Source organism: Scyliorhinus canicula, unplaced genomic scaffold (genome assembly GCF_902713615.1).
Source record: "Scyliorhinus canicula unplaced genomic scaffold, sScyCan1.1, whole genome shotgun sequence".
Classification (NCBI taxonomy): Eukaryota; Metazoa; Chordata; class Chondrichthyes; order Carcharhiniformes; family Scyliorhinidae; genus Scyliorhinus; species Scyliorhinus canicula.
In genome coordinates this window covers 1,412,228-1,439,919 of record NW_024055500.1, presented here as the reverse complement: position 1 = coordinate 1,439,919, position 27,692 = coordinate 1,412,228, and positions in this window count along the sequence as shown.

Genomic DNA, 27,692 nt, shown 5'->3' with positions numbered 1-27,692 from the left:
AAACTGCTGTTACAGTTCTTGCAACAACCACCATTCTTTTCTGTTTAAAAAATGCTCCCGTGTACTTTCAATTTAAACATGGGAAAATAATCGACAATCTGCCATTGGGCTTTTATCTTAAGAACGGCTATTTCACTGACACTGGATGGCGGAGCTTTGCTGTATTATCAATGGCGTTGACCCCAATGATCCCAATTGCTTCAATTCTGATCCTCAACGCTCTGATATTCAGGCGCATATTAATGGTCAGCCGAGCTCGTAACTCATTCAAGGGTCAGAAAAACGGAGATAAAGAGAGTGACCCTGAGATCGAGAGCAGATAAACGACTGTTATTTTAGAACAAAGAACAAAGAAAATTACAGCACAGGAACAGGCCCTTCGGCCCTCCCAGCCTGCGCCGATCCAGATCCTTTATCTAAACCTGTCTCCTATTTTCCAAGGTCTATTTCCCTCTATTGCCGCCAGTTCATTTACCTGCCTTGATGCCTCCTAAATGATGCTATCGTGCCCGCCTCTACCACCTCCGCTGGTAAAGCGTTCCAGGCACCCACCACCACCTGCGTAAAAAAACTTTCCACGCACATCTCGCTTAAACTTTCCCCATCTCACCTTGAAATCGTGACCCCTTGTAACTGACACCCCAACTCTTGGGAAAAGCTTGTTGCTATCCACCCTGTCCATGCCTCTCATACTTTTGTATACCTCAAATGGTCCCCCCTCAACCTCTGTCTTTCCAAAGAAAACAATCCTAATCTACTCAACCTTTCTTCATAGCTAGCACCCTCCATACCAGGCAACATCCTGGTGAACCTCCTCGGCACCCTCTTCAAAGCATCCACATCATTCTGGTAAAGTGGCGACCAGAACTGCACACAGTATTCCAAATGTGGCCGAACCAAATTCCTATACAACTGTAACATGACCAGCCGACTCTTGTACTCAATACCCCGTCCGATGAAGACAAGCATGCTGTATGCCTTCTTGACCACTCTATCAACCTGCGTTGCCACATTCAGGGTACAATGGACCTGAACTCCCAGGTCTCTCTGCACATCAATTTTCCCCAAGACCCTTCCATTGACCATATAGTCCGCTCTTGAATTTGATCTTCCAAAATGCATCACCTCACATTTGTCTGGATTGAACTCCATCTGCCATTTCTCTGACCAACTCTCCAATCTATCTATATTTTGTTGTATTCTCTGACAGTCCCCCTCGCTATCTACAACTACACCAATCTTAGTATCATCTGCACACTTGCTAATCAGGCCATCTATCCCTTCCCCCAGGTCATTTACGTAGATCACAAACAACAGTGATCCGAGTACGGATCCCTGTGGAACACCATTAGTCACCTTTCTCCATTTTGAGACACTCCCTTCCACCACTACTCTGTCTCCTGTTGCCCAGCCAGTTATTTATCCATCTAGCTAGTACACCCTGAACACCATACGACTTCACTTTTTCCATCAACCTGCCATGGGAAACCTTATCAAACGCCTTACTAATGTCCATGTATACGACATTTACAGCCCTTCCCTCATCAATTAACGTTGTCACTTCCTCAAATAATTCTATTAGGTTTGTAAGACATGAACGTCTCTGCAAAAACCATGCTGCCTATCACTGATAAGTCTATTTTCTTCCAGATGTGAATAGATCCTATCCCTCATTATCTTCTCCAATAGTTTGCCTACCACTGACGTCAAACTCACAGGTCTATAATTCCCTGGATTATCCCTGCTACCCTTAAACAAAGGGACAACATTAGCAATTCTCCAGTCCTCCGGGACCTCACCCGTGCTCAAGGATGCTGCAAAGATATCTGTTAAGGCCCCAGCTATTTCGACCCTCGCTTCCCTCAGTAACCGGGGATAGATTCCATCCGGTACTGGGGACTTGTCCACCTTAATGTCTTTTAGAATACTCAAACTTCCCCCTTCCGTATGACAACTTGACCGAGAGCATTTAAACATCCATCCCCAGCCTCAACATCCGTCTTGTCTTTCGTATTATCATATCTATTAATTGTTTTCGCCGTTACCATATTGTGTCCATGGATGATTAATGCTTTTATGACGAAACAGCTTATATTTAATTTAAACATTGGAAAGGCCAGCAGGATGCGCTGATTGGTCTGACGTCCGTGATGACTCAGACTGACGGAGTTGGCTGTCTGCAAACTAACTATTCCGGGAACCCGCTTCTTCTTGCAATCGGGCAGGGATTGGTTATTATATCTTTCCAAAACACTTTAGTGAGATCAGGTTTTACGTTTGCTTTGATATCACAGGCGTGATTGACACATCTCTGACTTCTCTCTCGGCGAATGAATTTCTAATAAAGATCCGCGTTCAAAACATCTCTCACCCGATAATTTGTTTTTAATTTAATTATTTAATTAGTTAACGCAATGTCAGTCAGAGGGCTGCAGTGCTCTGACTGTGAGATGTGGTACGTCTAGGAGGCTTCCAACATTCCAGCTGGCTACATCTGCAGAAAGTGCAGCCAAATGCGGCTCCTCACAGACTGCATGATTCGGTTGGATCAGCAGTTGGATGCACTTAGGAGCACGTAGGAGGCGGATGGCGCCATAGATAGCAGTTATAGCAATGTGGCCAAACCCAAAATGCAGGCAGAGAGATGGGTGACCACCAGAAGGGACAGGCAGTCAGTGCAGGAATCCTATCTGGTTGCCACCCTCTCGAGCATGTATACCATTATGGATTCTGTTGGGGGGAACAGCCTATCAGAGCCAGAGCAGTGGCACCACGGCTGGCTCTGATGTTCAGCATGGAGGGTCAAAGTGTAGAAGAGCAATAGTCACAGGGGACTCTAGTCAGCGGCACAGATATACGCTTCTGTGGACGTGAAAGAGACTTCGGGATGGTATGTTGCCTTCCTGGTGCCAAGGTCCAGGATGTCTAACAACGGGTAGGGCGCATCCTGAAGGGGGAGGGCAAAAAGGCAGAGGTCGTGGTACATATTGATACTAAGGACATAGGTATGAAGAGGGATGAGGTCCTGCAGCAGGTGTTCAGGAAGCTAGGCAGCAAGTTAAAAGACAGGAATTCAAGTGTTGTAATCTCGGAATTCTCTCTGTGCCACGTGTCAGTGATGCTAGAAGTAGGATGATGGAGCAGCGGACCACTTGCGGCTGCTGTAGGAGGGAATGTTTCAGTTATCTGGACCACTGGGGGCTCTTACGGTGCACGTCTGACCTGTATAAGAAGGGAAAGTTGCACCAAAACTAGAGATGCATAGATATCCTGGCCGCGACGTTTTCTAGCTTCACACGGGAGGGTTTAAACTAGTATAGCAGACGATGCGGTGGGTAGCGGAGTAATAGATCAGAAGGTGAAAAGATTGAGAGAGAACTAGGGAATAGGGTCAGTATGGCTCTGAGGAAGAGCAGTCAGGGTGATGCTGCTGAAAACAGCGGGAATGGTGGCCTGACGTGCATATGTTTTACTGCAAGAAGTATAACAGGTAAGGCAGATGAACTGAGAGCTTGGATTAATACTTGGAACTGTGACGTTGTTGCCATTAACGAGACCTGGTTGATAGAAGGACAGGTTTGGAAGCTAAACGTTCTAGTATTTAGATCCTTGGAGGCAGGATAGATGAGGATGTAAAAGGGGTGGAAGTGTTGCTCTACTGGTTAGGGCGAATACCACATATGTACTGCGGGAGGACACCTCAGAGGGCAGCGAGGCCATATGGGTAGAGATCAGGAATAAGAAGGGTGCAGTCACAATGTTGGGGGTTGACTATAGCCAGCGGGCGATAGAGATGTAGATTGATAAACAGATTTTAGACAAGATTAAAAAGAACAGTGTTGTTGTGATGGGAGACTTAACTTCCCCAATATTGACCGCGACTCGCTTAGTGCTCGGGGCTTGGACGGGGCGAAGTTGGTAAGGAGCATCCAGGAGGGCTTCTTAAAACAACATGTAGATAATGCAATGCGGGGAGGGGCTGTACAGGACCTAGTATTGGGGAATGATCCAGTCCAGGTGGGAGAAATTTCAGGAGGGGAGCATTTCTGGAACAGTGACCACAATTCAGTTAGTTTTAAAGTGCAGGTGAACAAGCACAAGAGTGGTCCTCGGGTGCATATGCTAATTTGGTGGAAGGCTAAACGTAACGACATGGGGCGGAAACTGAAGAACCTAGGTTGGGGGCGCTTGTTTGAGGGTAAATCAACATCTGACACGTGGGAGGCTTTCAAATGCTAAAAGGAATTCTGACCGGCATGTTCATCTGAGGAAGAAGGATAATTGTGACAAATTTCTGGAACCTTGGACAACGAGAGATATTGAAGGCCTCGTCAAAAAGGAAAATGAGACATATGTCAGGGCGAGAAGGCAGGGAACAGACGAAACCGGTGTGGAATATAAAGAAAGTAGGAAGTTAAGTACGGAGTGTGTGTGTGTGTGTGTGTGTGTGTGTGGAGGGGGGGGGGGGGGGGGGGAGGGGGGGGGGGCTAAAAGGGGTCACAAAAAGTAATCAGCAAATAGGGTGAAGGAAATTCCCAAGACATTTTCATATAAAAAGCAAGCGGGTAGCTAGGGAAGGTGGTTGCGAACTGAAGGACCGGGGATGGAATCTATGTTGTGGAGCCAGAAGAAATGGGCGAGGTACTAAATAAATTGTTTGCATTAGTATTCACCAAAGAAAAGGAATTGGTGGATGTTGAGGCTGGAGAATGGTATGTAATTATGGACACGAAGGGCAATTTACCATGAGCAATCCATCCAACCTGCAGATCTTTGGACTGTGGGAGGAAACCGGAGCACCCGGAGGAAACCCACGCACACACGGGGAGGATGTGCAGACTCCACACAGACAGCGACCCAAGTCGAAATCGAACTTGGGACCCTGGACATGTGAAGCAATTGTGCTATCCACAATGCTACCGTGCTGCCCTTAAGAAGAAATTAATCTACACTCCATTATTCTACCCTAATCCATGTACCTATCCAATAGCCGCTTGAAGGTCCCTAACGTTTCCGACTCAACTACATCCACAGGCAGTGCATTCCATGCCCCCACTACTCTCTGGGTAAAGAACCTACCTTTGACATCCCCTCTATATCTTCAATCATTCACCTTAAATTTATGTCCCCTTGTAATGGTGTGTTCCACCCGGGGAAAAAGTCTCTGACTGTCTACTCTATCTATTCCCCTAATCATATTATAATTATATTATATCATATTATATTATTCGAGACAGGATCTACTCCTATTTTGAAGAAAGTTGTTGTATGAGGGAGAGGCGGCACGCTTTATTTTGAAGCGGTCGTGGCCTCTTATTAACTTAATAGAGTTTTCCGAGGAGTTCACAAAGATGACTGATACAGGTCGGGCAGTTGATGTAGTCTATATGGACTTCAGTAAAGCCTTTGACAAGGTCCTTCATGGCAGACTGGTACAAAAGGTGATGTCAATCGTGATCAAAGGTGAGCTGGCAAGATGGATACAGAACCGGCTTGGTCACAGAAGGCAGAGAGTAGCAATGGAAGGGTGCTTTTCTGATTGAAGGGATGTGACCAATGGTGTTCCACAGGGATCATTGCTGGAACCTTCGCTGTGTGTAGGATACAGAATTGATTTGGAGGAAATGTACCTGGTCTGATTGGTAAGTTTGCGGACGACACAAAGTCTGTCAGAATGGTGGATACCGATAAGGACTGTCAGAAGGATACAACATGATTTACATCGTTTGCAGACTTGGCACAGAGATGATAGGTGGGGTTTAATCCGGACAAATGTGAGGTAATGCATTTTGTAAGGTCTAATAAAGGTAGGGAATATACAGTGAATGGTAGTTATGTCTGTGTTCTGTATCCCGGCAGTGTGCATGACGGCTCCGTCTTGCACACTCAGCGCTTTCTGACTTACTGGATACGCAACACCACTCCCCGTTTCCTCTGGGGGGCCACTACGGTCGAAGCTGATGACGCCCATCTAGAGGGCACAGACGACGTGCAGACGCGCTAAAATGAAGCCAATTCCATGACCAAGTGCGCGATTGAGCTGTGCATTGTGCTCCTCAAGATGCAGTTCAGGTCCCTGGACCACTTTGTAGGGACCCTCCAGTACCATTCTGAGAGGGTCGCCCGCACAGTGGGGGACTTTTGCGCCCTTCACAACATCGCACTGCACAGGAGCGATGTGTTTGAGGAGGAGGTGGAGAAAAGCCATGCCTCATCCGACGAGGGGCTTGTGCGGGAAGGGGAGTGTGACCAAGGTTCGGAGACCTGGTAGGAACGGATAACGTTTGCGCCAGCGGAAATGCATACAGGATGCTCCTATGCCTTCTAGTTCACTGAATGGGGTAGGAAGGAAGAACTGGCCAGGGGCATGGACCCCATACACAACCTCACATTCACTCACTGACTCCCTCGGTCACCTCCCCAATCTGCAACTCCCTCCACGATACATAACTGCTGTACTACCGCAGTAGCACCAGGTCTGCTCCATGGGATGGAGGGTGAGACAACCCACTCTGCAATGAGCTCTGGTGCTCTGTATCGTATGACAATGTCCGACTCTTGCCCACGGCAGCACCTTTCAGCATCCACCTGGGTGATCCCGGCATGTGAGCTGGCCATTCCATCATACAGTCCCATGATATCACTGTGATGGCAGTATTGGGGGCCTTCGGATGTGGGACGGGTCATTGGGAAGCCCAGGCCGCACACAGGGTGCCCCCTTTCTTCCACCCCCACCCACAATTTCCACCTATTCTTCCATCCCCGGCCAGGCCAGACCAGCCCACATATCATACCCATCAGACAGAGCACTGAGGCAGTTTGTAATGTGGCCAATAGATGTTTATTGTGAACGAAGATCCACTGGTTTGTTCCCGAGTTGATGAAACAGAACTGTTCTCAGCACCCATGCCAACTTAATTGTGTCTAGCGGCCTGGCCTTAAGGGCCCTAAGGCTATGTCGAAGTGCATCCCCAGACCATAAGACAGGACTTGGTTGGGTGGATTGGCAATGAAAAATTGCCCTTAGTGTCCAGAATTATATGATTAACCTGGGACAAAAGTTCGGCACAACATTGTGGGCCGAAGGACCTGTTCTGTGCTGTATTTCTCTACCTTCTCTATCTAAGGCCTGGTGTGCTTCATGCCCAGCATCATGGTCCCCGTTGGTGGGCGTTTTCTGGGGTGTCATAGCCTGGATGGTACGGATGCTACTTGGGTGACCCGGGTAGCCTGGTGCCGATCCTTCTGCCTGCTTAACAGGACATGCACCAAGAACAGGAGGGGGAGACCGCGATGCTGCTGTATTCTGCCATCTCCCCTGCAGGTGTCACTGGCACTGGCCCCATCACCTGCTTGTCGCTTGGAATACCTGATGGCCCCCATTTTCCTCCATGTGACGGGGTGCAAGGGGAGGTATTCTCTGAGGCTCTGCCGCCATCTGGAACTCCCAGTCGTGCAGGCCTGCTCTGAGCTCAACCAGGTTCCGCACGTTTGTGGCCATGGCGCACAGGGAGCGCAGAATCTCTGGCTGCGACTGTCCCACAGCATATTCTGAATGTGCATCAACTTTGGGACCGTTTCACATCAGCCAGTGACTGCGCCATCCAGCCTTGAGACTTGGCCTCCTCCGTCTGTGTCTGTCCCACTTTGGCCAGTGCCTGGGAAATGCCACCGATGTTCACAGCATCAATTTCCAGGTTGCTCTGGGTCGCCTGTGATGCGGCAATCCTGTGCTGGGCCTCTGCCAGCGCCTTCAAGGAACACCACTGTTCTTGGACACGCTGATCCATTTGTGAACCATCATCCCGAATGTGTTTACCATAGACGCCATCCGTGCGGTTTTGGGCTGGGTAGCACGCATTGTCTGTATTACCGTCTGCTGCTGCTGCATGCGTTTGGACTCCTCCAATTGCAACTGCAGGTTCTGAATGTTCAGCTAGAACGCGTTCCGGGCTCTGCGACTGCATATCCACTAAAGCTGGAACTGTTAGTTCCAGACGCTCGAGACCTGCCTTGTCGGCAACTGGTGTGTGGAATCAGACTTCCCTCCGTCCATTCGCCCCCGAGGCTGTTGCTACCTGAACCTCCGACACTGCGCACATATGTGGCGAGCGACAGACAGTCTCTTTGGAGGCTCTTCACTAAAGTGCCTAACAGAGGTGCGTGCTGTCGGATGGTGGAGGGTGTTGGAGATAACTGTGATGGAAAAGGGGCTGGTTTAGCTCACAAGGCTAAATCGCTGGCTTATAAAGCAGACCAAGCAGGCCAGCAGCACGGTTCGATTCCCGTACCAGCCTCCCCGGACAGGCGCCGGAATGTGGCGACTAGGGGCTTTTCACAGTAACTTCATTGAAGCCTACTCGTGACAATAAGCGATTTTCATTTCATTTCATTTCAAATCACAGCCATCCTCCATACAAGTTGTAGGGTTTCCTGAGCCTCTGGCGGAGGATTCGTGTTTGGTTTGTCCCATCAGCTCTTGGCTCATGAGTGGGCAATGTCTGTGGCACTGGTTGGCGGTGGGAGAGGCCTAATGGATCCGCCCCATCTCCAGCAGGTCCGGCAAGACACAAGACAATACGCATGATTAGAGCGTGTCCCGGAATGGAGGGGAGAGTGGTGGTGAACGTGCTGCGTGGCAGTGTTGGCGTGAGTGTGGTATTGGGGTGAGGATGGCTTTAAGCTGTTGTGGGGGAGTGGTCTATACGTATCTCAGCAAGGTCTCAATTCGTCGCCTGCGGCCGATCTCCACCTCCCATGCTATTGGGCCAAACACTACGTTCAATGTAACCTGGTCGGACATGGTGGCGGACCTCCTTCTGTCTTCGAAGTTGTGCTCAGCCTTCTCCTCGGTGGAAGGGGGAACAAAAAACCACAGTTTGAGACAGCCTGAAGCCTGCAGCCGAGGGGAGTGGCAGCTGCTGCCGTCAGTAGCCACGAAACCGGGCTGGCTGGAAAGAATAGGTGTCGGTATGCGGTGCAGTTTACTGGGTGTGACCCCATCCCCGTGGGGTTCTTGGGGTGACCGCGTGTATGGGTCGGACGTTGGTGCCAGATCACTGTGCTGCCTACTCACCCTAGCCGCCCTGAAGGGACCATGTTGTTTATAATGGCATGACTGGCCCATCCGTGTGGCGTGGCCCCCTGCGCTCCCAGCCTCTGCCCTCTGCACCCAGGCATGGAGAATGGAGGTGGCTGGCAGCATTCTTTCTGGCCCTGGGTATGCGCTCACTAGCCCATCCTCCATGGCGTCCAAGATGGTCTCAACCACTGCTTCCGTGAATCTTGGTACAGCTTTCCTTAATTCCATCTTATTGGCTGAGATGGAATGTGTGGGGAGTGCAGTGTGTACATGGGGCTGCAGCTTGTCAGCTCTTCAGTGTGAACCGTGAAGCCGATTCTCCGGATTCCCCTACATGAAGCAATCGAGAAATATCCCGTGCGGCCCAGAGAGTCGCATTCTCTGTCCCGAATATCGATTCTCCTGAGCCTGAGGGATTCTGCGGCGCGGAGGGGCAGGAATCCGAACGGCCTGGTTCTCATCACGTGTAACAATTCCTGAATCTGGCGTGATGGTTAATGCAGCGGCGGGTGGAGGTAGGAGTTGGCGTGGACGGGAGGGGGGCACTGCCGAGGTCCGGAGAGGGTCTGGAAGGGAGGGAGGAAAGGCCGAGCAGTCCGGCCCATCCCCTCCATGGCAGGACGGTGCCTACGCAACTGGTGCCATTGCCATGGCCACCTTGTTGGCCTCCACTCCGGGCACTGGTTGAGCCAAGATTTCACAGCCGAATGGGTAGGTGCTGTCCCTCTCCCAGGCCACCACACCCAACCAGCGAGACCCACCGGGGGTAAGACTCATGGCCGCACACACTGCAGCCTCCAGTGACAGCCTCCGTGTCATCAAACGGTGGCCATGGCAGCAGGGACGGTTCGAGGAGCTTGGGCACCGACAGGGAGGGCGTGGGGGCATGCTGAGGGTGGGGGTCACGGTACCAACCATTAAGCCCATGGCAAATGGATGTGTACGTGTGTGCGCACCATGAAAACATTGTGCCCCCCTCACCCTCTGCAGATCATAATGTTTGGGAACAATCCAGCGATGTTGGCCGACGTGGCGAGGCCGCTGGCCTAACTGCAGCTGTGTGGCAGCATCGGCGCATACGGCTCTGAGAGAAGGTGTAGTCTGCAGCACAGGAGAAAGTCTCAGCGGGCAGTTGGCAGCCGCTCAGGCTGGTGGCTCGCCCACAGGACAAGCTGAGGAGGGGAGAATTAAAAAAGACGAGGATGAGGAACAACACGATAAGGATGAGTGGGGGGGACGCAGACGGGGAGGTGCTGCTTGTGCCAAGGAGGAGCCTCATGAGGACCCACGCGTATTGGCGCCACATATCGTTCGATGTTCTCTTGGACCGAGCATTCAAGAGGATACTGCGGAAGAGCCGGGAAACCGTCGCTCACATCTGCCACACCTGGTACCGCGTGGGACGGGAGGCGCGACACCTGCTAGCGGTGATTTGAAGGTGACGATCGCCCTCAAATTCTACCCCATGGCATCTTTCCAGTCACTGAGTGGGGACCTGTCGGTATCTCGCAGGCATGTGCCCAGGTGCATTCATGCTATCCACAGATTTCCTGCATGCCCTTGCGTACCAATACATGCAATTCCCTGTGGACCGCACCCACCCGGATGCGCGGGCAGCGGGATTTGTGCCATCGCAATGATGGCCATGGACAAGGGGTTAGAACATAGAACATAGAACATAGAACAGTACAGCACAGAACAGGCCCTTCAGCCCTCGATGTTGTGCAATGATCACCCTACTCAAACCCACGTATCCACCCGATACCCGTAACCCAACAACCCCCCCTTAACCTTACTTTTTAGGACAATACAGGCAATTTAGCATGGCCAATCCACCTAACCCGCACATCCTTGGACTGTGGGAGGAAGCCGGAGCACCTGGAGGAAACCCACGCACACACGGGGAGGACGTGCAGACTCCACACAGACAGTGACCCAGCCGGGAACCAAACCTGGGACCCTGGAGCGTGAAGCATTTATGCTAACCACCATGCTACCGTGCTGCCCAAAGGGTTCATCCTTTGTATGCACGTTGCCCTACGGACACCAGCGGATAACAGGCCAATGTTGATGAACAGGAAGGGGAACTACTCCATGAACGTTCACGTGGTCTGTGACCACCAGAAGAAATTCCTGTATGTCTGTGCAGTGTGAATGACTCGTTCACCCTGGTACAGACATTCATCTACGGCATGTTCGGAGGATACTTCACCCCCCCCCCCCCGCCCTGCGGAGCTGGTTGCTGGGCGACAGGCGTTACCCATTGCGTTCGTGCCTGACGACGCATATATGCCACAAGGCAACGTGGAGAACCGCTACAATGAGGCCCATTGTGCGATCTGGGGTGTGGTCAGCAGGTGCCTCTGGAAGCTGAAGATGTGCTTCAGGTAACTTGTCCGCAGTGGAGGCTACCAGTATCAGTCGAGTAAGGTCGGTAGCATCGTTGTCGTTTTGCGTCATCCACAATATAGCCCAGCAGAGGGACAATGAGTTGGACAATGACAATGAGTACGAGGAGCAAGGGCAAGCCTCGTCAGGAAGAGGAGGAGGAGAGGGACAATGTGCAGATACGGGAGCTGGACATGGGCGGGAGGTTGGAATATGCCACCTGTTGGGCCGGCGAGCACGGGATGCTTTATCTCACGTTTAACCAACTGGGAGTGGCGTTAATTGGCAGTGGCACGGACACAACAATAACGCACCGCCGGCCACCCTCACCCCCCATTCAACGAAGAAATTCACCTCCCACACCACTGAATACACTCAAGTCCCCACCAACGAAATAAAACTCCTCCTCCGACCGAACCACACGCACGCACTCCATCCCTCCAGTATACTCCCACCAGCTGCACAACGAGCTGAGGTCGCTGAGTTGCCGGTCAGAGCGGGTCTTGTCCATGGGACAGTCCGTTCTGTGATGAGTTCCGAATTTCAAGTCGTTAGACAAATGTCTGACTCACGCCCGCATTTGGACCCTCCACCTGTCTTGTTCCTGCATGCCAGCTGGCCATTCCATCACATTGCCCTGTCTCTTCTCTGGGGACAGTGTGACGCAGAAGTTCGGGGGAGATGGCGAGGGGTTGGGGACCAGCACAGCGCACCAACTGGGGTTCAGTCTTCCATTAACCATCAGCAACACTGGCGCTCACATACCACCCACTTCTGCACCCATAGACAGAGCACAGAGACAGTTTTCATCGGGGAAAACATGTTTTTAATGTGAAGAGGTATATACAGTCTGTGACCTAGACCCTAAAACTAAACTCTGCCACATACCCGTGCCAATCTAATTGGTGTCTATCTCTGTGGCCTTACTGGCCCTCGCACTGCGCCAAGGTGGTTCACCAGATGGTACAGCAGAAGTGTAAGTGGACTTCTGTGACTCCTGCCTTGTGACTAGTGTCCCCGTTGGCGCACCTGTCCTGGAGCGGTCCCGCCTAGTTGGCCAGGCTTCTCCCCGGGCGTCCTGGCTGGCGTGGTGCCGCCCGTTCTCCCTCCTGCCCACCAGATTCACCAGGGACTGGAAGTGGAGGGAGGGGGTGGTGTAGGGTTTAGAGGTGTTGTGGTGCCACGGGATAACCCTGCAGGAGGCACGGGCAAGGCCCCAAGTATCTAATTCTACCTCGGCGTGCCCGATGCTCCCTGGGCATCAATAAGACGGCGGTACGAGCAGAGCCATCCATGAGACTCCCCTGGCACAAGGCGCTCCCAGTCCTAGAGGCCCGCTCTGGTATCTACCAGGGACAGGTAGTTAGCGCCATGCAGCTCATGGAGTGGGCCATCCCTGACTGGGATTGTGCCTCCTCCCTCTGAGACTATGCCATCTCCCTCTGGGACTGTGACATCAGCCTCTCAGTCGGTTTGACATCGGCCAGCACATGGGCAATGGCGCTGATGCTCTCATCCATGGTTACGATCGCTCATCCCCAAGGGGTCTTGTAGAGCCAGATTGACAATGATTCCCTTCTCATTACACAGTACCCAGTCTATGATGGCCTGCTCTCTAGTTGGTTCCTCCACGTATCGGTCAAGAAAAACATCCCGTATATACTCGAGGAATTCGTCCTCTGCGGCATTTTGGCTAATTGGATTTGCCCAATCTATGTGAACATTAGAATCACCCATGATCGTCGATATATCCTTGTTAGATGCATCTCAGATTTCTTGTTTAATGCCATTCCCAACCTCGTGTTTCTGCAAATGGTTTCTCATGTTTACGTAGAAATGTACCTGCATTTCAAACGGGACGGGAATGCAACCAATTATGTCTGAGTTGACGTGTAGCGGTGGGGGGAGGGGGGCGGTTGCCAACGTATCAATGGTGGAGTTTGAAAATTCCAATGTGTAAATAGGACAATTGACAGTAAACTGAATAACCCCACTCTGGCGTGAAGAACGCTGGCCAGTCTGTGCTGCATTTCTGATTGTGGCTGAGAGGCTTTACTTCAAAATCGGTACAATTAAGCACGGGCTACTAATGTTTGGTAGAAAATTACCATGCTCAGTCAATTCAACTTCGAGTTACCACGAATGAGCAATGATGTGGAATTGTCTTTCCAATTGAAAAGCAGAGCTAAATATAGTCCAGATCAAGAGGGAATTAACACAGCTGTCGTAATCTGATTTTTCAAATATTTAATAGAAATGCTAATTATTATTGTAACTGCAATGCCCAGTGGAGATTTTGCAGAATATAAAATAAAAGGGCTTTGAAAACATCTCCTCACCGATTAAGTCCGGCACATTTTCTACAGTACACAGAGATAGAACGCACCTCAGAACAATGTATAATCCCGTACATGTGGTCAAGAAAAATTTCTATTTGGTTCTTGCCGTCGTTGGTGTTCCTGGTAAGTCAATAAAAACATTGAGATTGTGTGAATGTGTGTATCAGCTTGTATCTGGTTTCAGTCTGTTTAATGCGCCACATTCTGTGTAATGTGTAACTTACTGATCTAGTTCTGCCTAGTATATAAATACCGGTGATATCTTCCACATTGCCTGCATAGTTAGTAACCGGCACGATAAAAACGAATCTGCCGCCAGAGTCTCGATCAATGAAAAAGCGATGTTTTTACTTTGTACAGTGGATATTGTTGAGTCAGACATTAGTCTGAGTTAGGATGATAATATTGCCTTTTGACAGGCTATGTTAGATTGTCACTAACTTGAGCGGAGCTCCTGGCCATCGTGATTATGTATGAATTGCGTTATCTGCATTTTGTCTGCAAGAAAACATATTTTCAAATCAGCATTTAATTAATTGAATCACACAATCTCCATTGAAATCCTGGGCACAGAATCTACAGACAAGAGTCTTTCGGTGATAATAAATGATACGACCTGAATAAAACGACAGTTACTTTATTTAAACCGTTGCCTGCAATTGTCGTCTCCCTCACAAGAGGAAAAGTAATCCTGCAACTGGAACTTTCAAATGCCCATCAAAATCGAAAAAAAACATAATGTAAAATAGTCCTGATTCTGCAAAACTAGCCAGGAAACATCAAATGGCAGAATATCGCAACGAATCTGGCAGCGTCTATGAAGAGAGAAAAGTCTTAACATCCAAGCCACATATTAGCGTCAGGATAAGAGATACATAGACATGTGATTGGAGTAATTCTGTTGAATAAAGGGTGAATTGGGTGCGGAGTATAAGATCAGAGGGACATCGGGGGCAGAGCAGATGAACTGACAAATACGTATTGGAACAAAGGATAACGTTGGTGGTGATTATGACATTAAAGACTTAAGCTTTGATCAAAGTAGAATAATGTGTTAATAGTAGCAAATGGGATATCCCTGTCTGAAAGCAAAATATTAGAACATGATAGAGACTGGAACGAGGGGGAAATAAATCAAAATGGAGGATTGAATATATGGTCTGAAATTGTTGAACTCAATGTTGTGTCCCGAAAGCTGTAAACTGGCGACGCAGAAGACGAGTGATGTTCTTGTCGTTAATGTTGGGCTGTATTGGAATACTGTAACATCGCCGAGGACAGCATTGCGAGCACCGAAGCAAGTGACATTTTATGCTCTCAAGATATTCTGCCAATCAGAAATATCACCAGGCATTATTCAAAATTACAATAGATACGGCGACAATCTGTTCAAATCTCCCCCATGGCATGAATCTTTCATGCGAGGAATAACTCGAGTCAGCCTTCACCTTCCATATTTTGCGCAGTGATAGAAAGATGGCATCCTAATGCTGACCCTGACCCACTGGTGCCATACTGGAGTTGCCGTGATTCAGCTGAGTGCGGTGTAAAACTCCTTGAAAGCATTGTTTCAGATTGATTATAGGCGCCCGCGTTTTTCCCATTTCTGACATGCCTGTCTGTAATCGGTTCGAAAGGGCAGGACATTCTCTGTCGGTGGAAGATATTATGTAATATGTCTCCAAAGTCTAATTGGTTGCTATTATTCTTTTTTATTTGAATTGTACTCACAAAGAGCAGGTGGTTAAGAAATTAATTTCTGTTAACATTCGTTGAATAATGTAATCTTATGTCAATCCTTTGAATCCTTACTCATTCTTTTGCAAAGTGAACTATCTTTAAAGATGTTGTGCTGCTGGTGAATACCTTGGCCAGAATTATCTTCACAAACTGCGACGTCTACACACTTGAGTTTCATTCTTTGTTGTTACCAAGCATGGATATTAGGTTATCAGTTATATCTATCGCATTAAAGTAACGTATTACATAGCTCACTTTGAGTCTCTACATCAGACCTCTGCAGCATTCGCTACCCCCAGCTCTGTGAGTTCTGTCCCTGCAAGGGGATACACAGAGCTGAGGAACATATATATTGGTCTGTTAACATACAGACATTTGTACCGGACACGAAATGATCACAATAAACACAAGTCTAGAATGAAATAAAAATGTTCAAATTCATCCATGAATAGCCAGTTTCAATGTATATTTTCCTCATCATCCTGTTTTATATCATATCCCTCCACTCTCCACTCGACCAGAGATCAAACTTTCCCTGTTTACGTTCGCCTGTACGCGACTCCTCACAGCTCATTTGAGTATCTAATCTAGAATTTTCACCTTCCATATTTTGCGCAGTGATAGAAAGATGGCATCCTAATGCTGACCCTGACCCACTGGTGCCATACTGGAGTTGCCGTGATTCAGCCGAGACACTAAACCAATGCCTCATGTATCTGCTGGATGGATGTAAAATATCCAGTGTCGCCGTTCATAGAGTTAGTGCACAAGGAGGCCACTCGGCCCATCGAGTCCGCACCGGCTCCTGGAAAGAGCACCCCACTCAATGTCAACACCTCCACCATATCCCCATAACCCAGTAATCCCTCCCAACACGAAGGGCAATTTTGGACACTACGGGCAATTTAGCACGGCCAATCCACCTAACCTGCACATCTTTGGACTGTGGGAGGAAACCGGAGCACCCGGAGGAAACCCACGCACACACGGGGAGGATGTGCAGACTCCGCACAGACAGTGACCCAAGCCGGAATGGAACCTGGGACCCTGGAGCTGTGAAGCTATTGTGCTATCTTCGAAAGAAGAGAAGCAGAGTTATCCCCGGGTCCTCGCCGATATTTATTGATCTCCATCCTCAGAATGGGAACTGATTATTTGACCATTATCACATTGTCGTTGAAATGAGTGTACTTAGATGAATTTGCAAAACGCAGCGAGAGACCTCCCGAGGAGCAGTCGTATTGATTGTGACCTTACAATGCCAGGGCAGAGCGGGGGCGGGAGAACCGGTCACGGAGATACCTATTATGGAGCGAATAGATCGAAACCCGGTAACAGGCCATTCATTTCCGCGTAAAGTGCGGGGAGAACGCCCAGAGGAGGTCAAGGATAGTTTGAAAATAAAACGATTCTTGTCATCGCAGGAATGTCGTGAGTTAAATTGCTGATGAAGAACTTTGCTGAGAGACAGGCCCAGAATTATGGTGAGCTTTTTCTGTTATTGTACTTAAGTTAATTATTCATAGTTCTTGCATAATTGCTTCCATATGTCAGTCTATTTATTTGAAAACATGTTTTAATACACCTGCGGTTTATTAGTATTGACCAATAAATGAATTACCTTTATCGTCCTAACTTACGATTCGTAATATTTTTGCATTACGGAAAGTCGTATTAATAATGTTATGGTTTCTTGTAATTTGGGGGTTTATTATTCCTTGAAAGGCAGTGAAGAAAAAAAAAATAAATGTTTGTTATTTGTTGTTTTTTTATGAGATAAAGTGAAATGAACGGTTGTTAGTAGAAGTCGTACGTGGAGGATGGTTCACAGTCATTTTGGGACACTATTTTCAGAGAAAAGAGAGTTCACACAACCAATTCAATAGCTCATTGAATAACGCAATAGACAGGAATTAAGTTCGATAAGAAAAGATAGGCTGATAGGAGAGGTAGAAGGATACAACGACAATCAGGCCGAATATGGACGTTTCAGAGAAGTTAAAAAAAACGCCAGAGGGTGATGAATCTGTCAAACTCTCTGCCGCATGAGACTGCGGGGGCCAAATCACCGAGTGTCTTTAAGAAAGAGATAGATAGGTTCTAGATTAACAAGGGATCAAGGGTTATGAGGAGATGGCAGAAGTATGGGGATTAGAAAATATCAGCCATGGTTGAATGGCGGAGAGTACTCGATGGGCCAAGTGGCCAAATTCTGCTCATATATCTTATGGTCTTAAATAAGAAAGTCAGCGAGATAGTATGATAAAATAAAAACTGCGAAATAAAAGGGATCTATATGTATTAGATTGGCATCGAAATTGTAAACGGTGGAATGGGAAGTAATAGGGAAAACCATGTTTTATTCTTGGAGATAGACGACAGAGTTACCGTCAATGGATATTAAGCATTTCCTTTTACCAACTAAGAAGATGACTCCCAAGTAACTAGTACATAACAATCAATCTGCTTACATGGTTCCAGTGTTACCAGGTTCACATTTTATCTGTGAGTCCCGCTCTCTCCACCGCTTTCCCCTTTTTCTCAGTTCAAAAACGCTCTATTCCTTTACCTTCTCAATGGAAACTGGACGTTTACAACACGCGGTGTCTTAATCAGGCCGCACGAACACCATGAAAGAATATATAAAATAAATATTATGTAATTACAATGTTCTGTTTCCTTCTCTCCACAGTTAATTTAATGACGATACTGGTCCTTCTCCGGGGAAAGTGCGGCCTTTCCAGCTGCAGCACTCGCTGCCTGTTGGCTATGGCATCCGGGGATCTGATGTTCATTATCATTGAGATCGGATTGTGGCAGTTACGTGTCTATTATTATCCACAGTCTTTCCTGAAAGTGACACCTGTATGTAGTGTTGTCAGTGCCCTTCGAAAAACAGCCGTAGACCTTTCTGTCTGGTTCACTGTAATGTTCACCTTTGATCGATTTGTCGCCATTTGTTCCCTTAAGCTAAAAGCTACTTATTGCACCAATAAAACTGTTGTTACAGTTCTTGCAACAACCACCATTATTTTCTGTTTAAAAAATGTTCCCGTGTACTTTCAATTTAAACATGGGAAAATAATCGACAATGTGCCATGGGGCTGTTCTCTTAAGAACGGCTATTTCACTGACACTAGATGGCGAAGCTTTGCTGTATTATCAATGGCGTTGACCCCAATGATCCCAATTGCTTCAATTCTGATCCTCAACGCTCTGATATTCAGGCGCATCTTAATGGTCAGCCGAGCTCGTAACTCATTCAAGGGTCAGAAAAACGGAGATAAAGAGAGTGACCCTGAGATCGAGAGCAGAAAAACAACGGTTATTTTACTCTTCTCCATATCCATCAGCTTCATAATAATGTGGTCACCATACGTTTTGCATTTGCTGAAAGTGTTAAAACCCCTTTTAGACTTTCGTGAATATCATATCTTTTGGTCAGTTGCATTTATGCTGCGGAATTTAAGCTGCTGCACAAACACTTTTATTTATGTGGTGACTCAGCCGAAGTTCAGAGAAGAGTTGAAGAGAATGCTGAAATACCCGTTTACGTTAATTGCTCCATTCATTGATTAAAATAACACTTTCTAGCAGCCCTACTATTTAGTGTGTAAGAGATTGGAACACGGTGCCTTTGGAAACAGCAGTATGATAAAATAAATCAGCTAAAAAGGAGAAAGATGTGACCGCTGTAAGACTCGAATGAAAGTGTCTGGAGAATTGAACAATTTTAGGGAGATATCAGAGATACGCCGGCACGTGACAGAGCCGGGCACCAGAGTAATGCTGATCAAATGAGGTCTGCCTCGCAAATAGGATGTCAGTGAAGGGCAAAAGGTGAATCAGATATAAGCGGGCATAAAATGGTCATTATCGGAGTCACAGCGGCCCACAAAAGATCGGAAGTGTAAGAGAGCAGAATATTCCTCTCCTCCACTCCCACAGCATCGATTCCCACCACCTCACACCGACAGACAAAAAATTTTTCCTCACCAAATCAAAAGGTGGCAAAAATTGGAAATAATATCATCAAAATTGCTGGTGATTATATAATGATCGTCTTTAGATTAGCTATATTAATAACAATAATGGTACTTGAAGAAGTTTACTTTCTGACACATTCAGAGACACTAACAAAGATTCAGTGGGACAGAGGCACAAGCGCGTTTGCACACATATTCAGAGACACACTGACCGACACATTTACAGACGCAGACACAGACACTCACACACGCACGCGCATTCATAGATTCGCAAAGATATATCCAGAGGCACATTCACACATACAATCACAGGCACGCAAACAAGAGATATTCACAGAGGCACGCAAGACACATAATTCATCGACAAATTTACAGGCACACAATCAAAGATATTCAGACACTTGCAGGCACACACAGATGCACAAACGGTAACATTCCCAGACGCACAGATATAAACATTCACAGCCACGCGCACAAATCTCGCAGACACACATACAGATTCGCAGGCATATTCACCGAAACATTAATTGAAACTCAGACAGAGATATCAGACATACACAGCCGCACGCAGACACAGAATCAGGACTTTTGAAATACAGACAAACTAACCATAAACTCAATTACAGACACATTCGCAGACTAACAGCTCAAGGATAAATCGCTGGCTTTGAAAGCAGACCAAGCCGGCCAGCAGCACGGTTCAATTCCCGTAACAGCCTCCCCGAACAGGCGCCGGAATTTGGCGACTAGGGGCTTTTCACAGCAACATCATTGAAGCCTACTCGTGACAATAAGCGATTTTCAATTTCATAGATACACACACACTCGGACAAACATACATTCACTAGCACACAGACACCAACAGAAACATTTACAGACACACATGCACAGACACACAGACACATTCAGAGAAACACACACGGACACTTGTAGACGCACATTCGCAGACATAGAGGCATGCACATTCGCGCGCGCACACACACACAGACACACAGGGACAATGTTTCTTCTACTTCTTGGGCGTTGCAGATTATTTGCTTCAACTCGGAGTCTGTGGGTTCTGCAGCGGCTGAAACATCCTAACTTGGATCGGGAGACTCTGGCACAGGTTTGGCAGTTGGTGCTTGATGATTGGGCGCAGCGTTCTGGACTCTGCACTCACCTGGCACTGTTTACATGAGCCCTCGCCGGTCTCCACCCTACGATGCTCAAGCTGGTTGCTGTCTTCACGGACACACTTTCTCCAGATTGTGCTTGCTGAGGCAAGCGATTTCCATGTGTCGGTCTTTATAATCTATTGATTTAGGAAAGCTTTCAGAGGTCGTAATACATTTTTCTCTGCCCCCCTGGTGCTCGCTTGACTTTGCAGAACTTGAAGTGTCGCTCTTGTTTCCGGAGTCTTGTGTCAGCCATGAGGGAAATGTGGCCCTTGCACCGCAGCAGGTCGAGAGTGACCAGCGCCTCGATACTGGGGTATTTGCCTGGAGATGACGCTCACGTTAATATCCCAATCTTGCCAGTGGATTTTCAGGATTTTGCGGAGGCAGCATTGGTGACATCTCTCCAAAGATCTGAGGAGTCTGCTGTACAAACATGGATTTCAGGTCCCATATGTTTCGTCGCAGGACCATTCTCTCATATGCCTTGGTGAATGCATCGATAATGGTTTGTAGCCCAGCCTCTGAATGGGCTCACACACAGGCCTGCATACCGCAGCTCGATGACAGAGGTTGTAGTCTTGGTTCTGTCACACAAATGTTGGAGCTTGACCAGTTTCAGCTTGTGTGATGAATAAGCCCCACTCCAGCGTGGAGCTTCAAGGTGAGAGGGTGAATATTTGCTGCAAGGAAGATTGAGGAGAACGGTGATGCGATGATGCAGCCCTGTTTGACCTCAGTTTGACAACCTATTGGGCCTCTGGTGGTTCTGATGATGGGGACCATGACTTGCGTGTCATCACGGAGGATAGACACAGAGGCACAGATACATACATACACAGCCACGTAGTCACACAGAAACATAAACGTTCAGTGAAATATAAAGGCATACATGCAAATGCAAGCGCTCCCAGTCACACAGACACTCACACAGACGCTCACAGTTAAATACATTTACGCACATAAACACTCACAGACACACATACCTATTCGGCCAAACACAGGCACCCACACTGTCACACACAGACGTACACATTTACTCACAGACACACATTCACAAACAGAAACATTCACAGGCACAGGCACTCACTTGTAAGTACGCGGACGGACAGTCATAAGCACATAGACAAACACTGACACACAGACTTAAACACATAGACACACATACCGGCTCATTTACTGACATACACTGACACTCATTGACACACACACAGACATACACTGACACACACTAACACACAGACACATGCACACTAACACTACCAGGCAAACAAATACAACGCAGACACATTCAAAGACACACGCACAAACACTTGCAGGCACATACACACATACACAGAGACTCACAGACATTGGCAGACACAGAGACACACAAACAAACATTCAGAGACATTTTCACAGACAGACACACATAAATTCCCAGATATACAGGGGCACATTTACATGCACACCACAGCCACACACACAGTGACATAAACATTCGCAGGCGCACAGACACAGTGGCAGCCATCTCAGAGAAACTTAGGGTTGGGTTAGGGTTAGGGTTCCTCTTCGATATATTTGACTTAGTCTCAAGCTATTCACAGTCTCTACACTTGCTGGCCTGCGGCTCAGGTTCCCACCCTCTGCAATATTAGTTCATCCCCTCCCCCCCCCCCCCGCGAACAATATGAGCAAACCACCAGGCGAGTATGTTGATGCCCCTCCAGTTAAGGTGAAACCCATCCAACTTGTATATATCCCACTTTCCCTTGAAGGCATACCAATCATCCTCACATCTGAAGCCCTGTTTCCCACATCAGCTCTTTCTCCACGTGTTCACCTGTAATATCTCTATGTTCCTAGCCTCAATAGCACGTGTCACGGGGAGTCATCCTGAAATGGGTCCCCTAAAGGTCCTGCTTTTCAGATTAAGACCTAACTCCCTGCAATGCCTATGCAGTACTTTACTGCCCTTCGTGCTGATGTCATTTGTACCAATGTGGGCAGCACGGTAGCATGGTGTTTAGCATAAATGCTTCACAGCTCCAGGGTCCCAGGTTCGGTTCCCGGCTGGGTCACTGTCTGTGCGGACTCTGCACGTCCTCCCCGTGTGTGCGTGGGTTTCCTCCGGGTGCTCCGGCTTCCTCCCACAGTCCAAAGATGTGCGGGTTAGGTGGATTGGCCCCTCTAACTGTCATGACTAACACTCTGTTAAATAGTAAATTACATAAAACATAGAACATTACAGCGCAGTGCAGGCCTTTCTGCCCTCGATGTTGCGCCGACATCCATATGTTTATCCAATGACCATTGAAATGCCCCTAATGTTGGCATGTCCCCTACTGTTCAAGCAGGGCTATTCCGTTCTTTGACAGTGGATCCTCCTCAATGCCTTTCCAGGTTGTGGTGACTGAACTGATTTCTCCCAGAATGCTTTGCAGTGCCATGCTCTGGTGAATATTGTTCCACATGCTTTGAAGATAACGTAGGGATGGAACCGCAATGTAACTATTGGGGTTATTTCATTCTTTGGACGTGGTCCTGCTCAATCACGTTATAAGTTCTGGTGATGACACTAAATTCTCCCAGAATGCTTTTCAGTACCACCCTCTGGTGAATATTGTTCCTCCTGTACAGTACAAGGGTCCTTCCCCTCATTTCCGTTCCAGGTTGTGGTGAATGCACTGATTTCACCCAGAACACTTTTCAGTACCACCATCTGGTACTGACGGTATTCTGATTTCAGGAAGACCTCAAGTGGAGCACTTGGCAAAACTTTAAAACATATTAAAGTGATTCAAGAAATCCAGAATAACTAAAAAGTGCGAAGTGTCCGTTGCAAAATCAGGAACTGATATATTCAAGGTTCAGGGTAGACACCAAAGGGCTGAATCCATTGGAGAAGATGAACCAAGCGAGTACAGATGCACCTGCTGAAGAATACGTCAGATGTGAAATACTTTATCAGAATGGTGACTTTTACAGCAGATTTATCACTAATCTTTCCACATTGTTATCACCCTGACACGGAGCACTCAAGAAGTACCAGAGGTGGTATCGGCTAGAGAATCACAGTTAAGCTTTTGAACCGTTTAAACGAGGTCGACAGTCATGCAGTCTCTTGTTCCAGTTTGACCCACCAAAGAGATAATTCTTCCCTGTGAAGTGCCCCCATTTGAACTCGCGTCAGTTTTGGGCGAGAAGGTGCAAGCGTGTGCAAAGAGGCCTCCTCCAATGCCACGAGAAATTTCGCCAGTGCTGAACACGCTTATCCCAGGGACTGACCATGGTATTCACAATTCAAAAGGCGCAGAACTACATCTCTGGATAACAATTCAAAGATGTTACTGACCAATATCCTCTGATGGATTTATTTAGGGAGGCACACAGCCATTCCCTCCACAACTTCCGTCAAGGTCACACTCTGGGCTTTACTGTCAGCCGCCTATGAGTGTACGTTTCAAATTAAGCCGGACATCCACATGTCAAATGTGGACGCTTCTCACTGTCTTCCTTTACCTCAGAACATAGCCCCAGAACGGTGCAACAGTGGGTCGTTTTTGTTTTGCACATCTTGGGTTCGTTGCCAGTTTCTGTCAGGCTTTACAAACTTTGGAAACAATAGGACGCTTTTATATCTCGTGTCAAGCACATGCTCCTTCATTGCTTGCAGTGTGAAATAGGACTGAATTACTGCGATCCTTTCGTATAATAAAAGTTGAGTTCAGTTGTGAACACGTGTGTTATTGTGCGGAGCGCGGATGGTGGTTCCCCGCCGATCAGGAAGCTTTTATTAAGGAGCTACACTGCGTCAATACTGGGATGAGAGAAATGAACAAGCTCACATGCAGTTATGCCGCCTGGGATGGAGATCGACATGGAGAATCTGGTCAAACATTGCGTTCAGTGTCAGATGGAGCAACACTTGTCGTCTGCGGTGGCCACGCCCCCTTGGCAGAAATCAGGTTGCCGCTGGGTGAGATGACACATCGACTTTGGTCGCCCATTTAGGGTCTCCATATTTCTGTTTACCATATATGCTCACTCCAATTGATCGTAACTACGGAAAGTTAAGTCCACAACCTCAACAACAGTGGTAGAGAAACAACGACAGACGTTCTCCAGCCTTGGGTTACCTAAGGTTCTGGTTTCAGATGACAGGACTGCTTTGACAAATGAAGAATTCAAATCACTTATGAGGACAAGCGGCATCCAACATGTTTCAACTGCTCTGCACCACACTGCTTGAAAGGGACCTTCTGATAGGGACGTTCTGAAGTTCATGACAATTATTCAAAAACAGTCATTACCCTCTTTATAGGTCAGATTGCCCCGGTCGTTGGTCTCCTCTCGGACTATACCTCAGACGACCACGGGTGCGATACACATTCACAAACAGAAACATTCACAGGCACAGGCGATTAAACCTTACATTTTCATATTGGGTGGGGTGGGTTGAGACCAATCAGAATTGGCAGAAAATGCACTATTATTCAAAGAAAGCTGAAAGAACATATGTACTGGGTGATTCAGATTCTGTGATGAATTTCGGTGCTGGCGCAAATTGGATGCAGAGAATGGTCTTCGCCAAAAGAGGACCACTGCCATATGAGGTAAAGAATCACGGGAGAATGTTGAGAAAAAAACAGACCTGGACCACTGAAGAATGAGTAAACCACATACCGAGCTCGGAGAACAACCTGGCCCTCTTAGACTTGTCCGTCAGATCGATGTGCATGAAAGTAATGCTGCTGCAAATTACACCGAGGACAACCCCAGTATTGTTTCGGGGAGACTGTGGAAATTAGCTAATGGATATGTCTTCATCTATCGAGAATTATCCCATTAAGAGGCAAACGCCAGTCATGTTTCCCGCAGAAGCACAAGTCATTGAATTGTTTCGCCTTCAAGGATTAAAGCATTTCCTAACCGAGTGATCCGACTGAGGTCTGCAAGGTAGCATAGTGGTTCGCACTGTGGCTCCCCATTCCAGGGTCCCAGGCTCGATTCCCTGATGGCTCGCTGTATGTGGGGTGTCTGCACGTTCTGCCCGTGTATGCTTGAGTTTCCTCTGGGTGCTCCGGTTTCCTCCCACAGTCGAAGGTGGATTGTTCCAGTTTGACCTTGCAATTTAGGTGGATTGGCAATGCTGATTTGCCCCTCGTGTCCAAAAAGGTTGGGAGGGGTTATTGAATGTGAGGGCTTAATTGGGGTGGTGTAGACTCGATGGGCCGAATGGCTTCCTTCACTGTATACTCTCTCTCTCTATACATAATCCGATTAGAGTCCGTTTCAATAGTCACGTGTTGTGCATTTTTGGAAGTAGTTCCCTTGGTATTTGAGAATGATTTTTAAAGCATTTAGAGCACGCAATTCATTTTTTTTTCCAATTAAGGGGAAATTCATTATGTTAAATTCACCTACGCTGCTCATCTTTGCTTGTGGGGACGAGACCCACGCAAAGAGAATGTGCAAACTCCACACGGACCGTGACCCACAGCCAGGATCGAAACTGCGACTTCGGCGCCGTGAGACTGCAATGATCACACTTAGCCACCGTGCTGCTCTGGATTTGAGAATGTTAATCTGGAAATTTAGGGGCAGGGTAATGGTAACCTGCCCCTTTAAGGGGAATATTTCTGAAGGTCATGTGAGTCTATCGCAGGACGTATGGCGAGAGATCGTATGTCTCCAGTTCGCTGTTTGTAGTCTCTAATCACTATATATTGTTTATTTTAAAGGCATCGTTAATTCATTTATCCATCTGGTGGTCGCTCGTCTATCAAGATATTACAAATACAGAAATTAAGATCAGTTTCCTCATATATCTTGCAGTTATTTTGAAAAATAATTACTATATTCGGCGTATGAGATGCCATTTTCTACGAAGTTTGTCGTGCTTCTATTCACTCAACGCCATTTCCTCGCTAAGAAATAATATTCCTGTCCGATATTCTGACCTCTAAATATGTCCTCATGACTAACATTATACTGACTGCTCTGTCGCTCCAGGTTTCATCTCACTCTCTTTTTATAAACTGGATGGAACATTGATAACGTTCCGGGCCCTTGGAAACACTCCGATATCAAAGGAGGATTGAATATTACGGACGGTGTTTCCACTATTCCCACATTTCATTGTTCCGTCACTCTCATACAGCCAATCTGGACCAGTTTAATCTTCTATATCATTGTGTTAGAAAAGTGTTGGATTGAAAGGGGTTAGCTGACCCTGTTTGTTCAGTGACTGTAATTAATGTCGGTCTCCATGGACCCCAGCCGTGTCACGGGACGGTTCCCCTCTTCCATTAGTAAGGGTTTCCTTCCAATGTGTTATCCCAAACTGTCAGCGGGAGCATCAATTCCAACACTGACAGAGATCAGCGGCTCCAGAGAGACCGAGAGGAGGGATCAGAATCTGAGAATTTTAAATCAGAATATTAAAACAATGGATCAGAATCTGGGAACAATCGATCGGAACTATTCATCAGTGGATCGGAATAGAACATAGAACATAGAACGATACAGCGCAGTACAGGCCCTTCGGCCCTCGATGTTGCACCGACATGGAAAAAATCTAAAGGCCATCTAACCTACACTATGCCCTTGTCATCCATATGCTTATCCAATAAAGTTTTAAATGCCCTCAATGTTGGCGAGTTCACGACTGTTGCAGGTAGGGCATTCCACGGCCTCACCACTCTTTGCGTAAAAAAACCACCTCTGACCTCTGTCCTATATCTATTACCCCTCAATTTAAGGCTATGTGCCCTCGTGCTAGCCACCTCCATCCGCGGGAGAAGGCTCTCGCTGTCCACCCTATCTAACCCTCTGATCATTTTGTATGCCTCTATTAAGTCACCTCTTAACCTTCTTCTCTCTAACGAAAACAACCTCAAGTCCATCAGCCTTTCCTCCAGATTTTCCCTCCATACCAGGCAACATCCTGGTAAATCTCCTCTGCACTCTCATTCAATGTGGGAATAATCGATAGTAACGCTATTTTAAAGGACAGGAG